This window comes from Lynx rufus, unplaced genomic scaffold (assembly GCF_022079265.1).
Source record: "Lynx rufus isolate CCGP_SWC_20201006 ecotype Redwood Valley unplaced genomic scaffold, mLynRuf1.p SCAF_19, whole genome shotgun sequence".
NCBI classification, from domain to species: Eukaryota; Metazoa; Chordata; class Mammalia; order Carnivora; family Felidae; genus Lynx; species Lynx rufus.
Window position 1 is genome coordinate 9,205,309 of NW_025814833.1, and position 3,948 is coordinate 9,209,256.

The 3,948-nt window shown below is 39.2% G+C and overlaps 1 non-coding gene across 1 annotated transcript; it reads left to right on the forward strand.

The window, feature by feature from the left end:
- The first annotated feature begins 1,568 nt into the window (after positions 1–1,568).
- LOC124514080 (U6 spliceosomal RNA) lies at positions 1,569–1,675 on the forward strand. Its single transcript, XR_006962577.1, has one exon. It is a non-coding gene; the product is annotated as a U6 spliceosomal RNA (small nuclear RNA).
- Positions 1,676–3,948: the final 2,273 nt, after the last annotated feature.

Here is a 3,948-nt window from a genome sequence, read left to right on the forward strand (position 1 = left end):
CTATAAAACTCTTAGAAGAAAACATAGGAGTACATTTTCACGACCATGGATTTTGCAATGGATTCCCAGACAAGACACCCAAAGCATCAGTAACAGAAACACAAAATAGATAAATTGGATTTCATTACAATTATAAAATTTTGTGCATCAAAGGACAGCATTAAGTGAAAAGACATCGCCAGTTAAAAATAATGGCAATTACCTTATTCTATTTGTACCGATGCAACAAAGAAAAATAGTGTGTGAAACTTTATCATGTATTTACGCTTGGTTCATAAAAGCTAGTCATTTTCGATAGACTATATAAACAGTTACATATAGTTGATGCTAAATAAATGTTGCTGAATGAACGTGTACACACATAAATGAATATGTGGTGCCCTGCATGCATACATAAATTTACCAACTGATCATTGTTAAAAAAAAACAAAAATCACACTTCACCTGGTTTAAAAAAAAAGTGAAAAGACAACCTGTGGAATGGGAGAAAATATTTACAAATCATGTATCTGATGAGTCTAGCATCTAGAATGTATAAAGAATTCTTAACACTCAACAACAAAGAGACAACACAACTAAAACGTGGACAAAGGACTTCAGTAGAAATATGCCTAAGGATATACGAGAGGGCAATAAACACGTGGGGAGCACATCAGTCATTAAGGAAATGTCAGTCAAAACCATATTGACACATTACTTCATATCCACTATGATGACAATGACAATAATAATAATAATAGAAAGTAACAAGGGTTGTTAACTAGGATGCAGAGAAACTAGAACCCTCACATATGCTGGTGGGAATGTTCCTCCAAAAGCTACATGTAGAATAAGCAGTCCCATCCTTAGTTGTTCGCCCCAGAGACTTGAAAACAGATAGTCAAACAGATATTCACCCATGAATGTTCCTGGTGAATTTTCACAATAGCTAAAATGAGTAAACACCTCAAACGGCTCTCAACTGTCGAATGGATACACCGAATGCGTATCATTTACGAAAAGGAATGAAGTACATGCTACAGTGTTAATGAACCTCAAAGCCCATTATGGTAAGTCAAAGAAGTTAGACACAAAAGTTCACAGATTGGTTAACTCCATGTGTACTAAATGTCCAGAATAGGTAAATCGGTTGTGACAGAAAACAGATTAGTGGTTGCTAGAGGCTGGGAGACGGGAAGAATGGGTGAGTGACTGCTTACTGGGCATGAGGTCTCTTCTCTTCTGGGCCATAAAAGACTTCTGGAATGAGATTGAGGTGATAGTTGATCAACATTATGAATGTACTAAAGCCATTAAATTTTGCACTTTAAAACGGCAAGTTTTGGTTATGTAGATTTCATCTCAATAAAGTGTAGGTCTAATGGAAGCTTGTTCACTTTGGACTATAACAATATGAGAAATCTAAATCCATTCCTCCTCCTCTCACATACAAATTCTATATTATTGGTACGTTGACTAAGGATTGTCCTTTAGACTTTCCAGAATTTTCATGCAATGCTATTTAATTTATAATAAATCATTAAACGTCATTAGGATCAGGGGTGCTCTGTGCTAATATGACTGTTCTCATGCTCACTTTGGCAGCATATAGCCTAAAACTGGAACCACACAGAGAAGATTAGCATCACCCCTTTGCGAGGATGACACACAAATATGACTGTCCTCAGTTGTTATATTTGGAAAGTGTAAAGTGAGCCAGATGTGGTGGAAACCCAATGATCCCTTCCTCTCAACCTCTAGGGGCCACATCATTCGTTTGACCTTAAGCATGAATGATTGCTTTTGTTGCTTAAAATACTCACTCCTAGGTCGTTGCCAAGATTGATTCTGACAAGTGATGAAAAGGAATGCTATCTTCAAAGCTTTAAATTGTGTAGAGGATGTAGTAAGGAGATATACACATTCCAGTCAACAAGAATCATAATACTCCTTTCTTTCTTTCTTTCTTTCTTTCTTTCTTTCTTTCTTTCTTTCTTTCAAGTTTAGTTATTATTGAGAGACAAAGAGAGACAGAGCATGAGCAGGGGAGGGGCAGAGAGAGGGGGAGACACAGAATCCGAAGCAGGCCCCAGGCTCTGATCTGTCAGCACAGAGCCCGACGCGGGGCTCGAACTCACAAACCGCGAGATCATGACTTGAGCCAAAGTCGGCCACTTAACCCCCTGAGGCATCCAGGCACCCTAAGACTTTTAATACTCTTTCTAACACATGATTCTGCTTCTCAGACCTTCATTGGCACTGAAATGTAAATTTTTCAATGAGTCTTAAATATTCTGCCTCTCCTATAAAGAATTTATTAATCCCTAGAAAATCTGTTCAGTACCTATCATGTGTCAGAAACTGCTCTAGAAATCAGAGAGACAAAGGTAAATGGTTCCTGAAACCTTGACCTCAATGTGCTTATATTGGAGAAGGGGAAAACATCCAAAGGGGGGGAAAAAGGTGTGAGAGAGAGTTTCACATTCTACTGGAGATGTAAGAGCAGAAAAAATGGGATTAAAAAACAAGTAAAATTTTACCTGGACAATGGGTGTGAAAGGGAATAACTACATAGATGAATTCAGGAAAGGCTTTAGAGAGGCAATGGCCTTATAGTTTATTCTTGCAAGAGGTGTGTTTTCTAAGTATAGTGTAGAAGGGTGCATTCCAGAAGGAAGGAACAGAGGGAAAATGAAACAAGGAGGAAGAAATAGCATGTTATATTTGCAAAACTGAAAATATTTCAGTATGGCCCAAGTCCGAGATTTCCAAGGCTGCACATGACGTTTCACTCTCTCCTACTGTTAATGGATACCCACTGAAGGGTTAGAAGTGATGAGCAGCTCTCGTGGGTTAAATTGTGTCTCCCAAAAATGTTATCCTGGAGCCCTAACTCCCAGTGCTTCGGTTGTGGTGTTTTGTTATTGCAGCCTAGCCAACTACTACAGATTTTAGCACCGGGAAACGGAGTGGGGTGCTGCTGAAACAAACACCTGAACATGTGGAATTGGCCTGGGAATTCCCATGTTTTGAGGTGATTGATTAGAAAGAGCCTAGATGGCCTTGAAAAGATTGTTGGTAGAAATATGGACATTAAAACAGAGTCTTGTGAGGGCTCAGAAACAAAGGAGAGCAGTGGGGAAAGCTTTTTTTCATCAGAGAGAATCTGTATCTGTCTCTGTATCATTATCATGATCATAATCCTGAACAGAATGTTGCTAAAAATAGGAATGTTAGAGGTGCTTCTTGTGAGGTCTTAGATGGAAATGAGAAACATAGTATTGGAGACTGGAAGAAAGGCAATCCTTATTATAAAGTGACAGAATTGTTAGCAGTACACTTGAATATTTAGCTGAGGAGATTTCTTAAGCCAAGTGGTAAGGGTGCTGCCTGGGTTCTCCTAGCTACTTACAGTAAAATTCGAGAGGTTATAGGTAAATTGAAGAGAGAATTATTAAGCAAAAAGGGAACAGAACTCGAGGAGGTGGAAAATTCTTAGCTCATCCACACCACAAAAAAAAAAAAAAAGAAAGAAAAAAGAAAAAGAAAAAGCAAGCTTTCCAGAGAATTCCACTTCAGAGACCAGTGGGGCTGCCCATGCCACCAAGAGCCCAGAGTGCACAGGTCTGGGGGTTAGGACCTTCTCCACTTCAGTTGTAGATGGCAGGGCCACCTCATTGATATGGTGAGCCCAGACAACAGAGCATTGTCCCAGTGAGGATTGTTCTGGATCCTTAAAATCTAATGGAATTTGCCCCACTAATTTTCAGACCTGCTTGAGACCCATTACCCCTTTCATCTTTCTTATTTGTCCATTTTGGAATGGGAATGTCTATCCTATGCCTGTCCCACTGCTGTATTTTGGAGGCAGATAACTTGTCTGCCTTCACAGGTACACAGATGGAGAGGAATATTGCCCCAAGAGGATCATACTCCAAGTATCACCCATATGTTATTTATATAACAGTA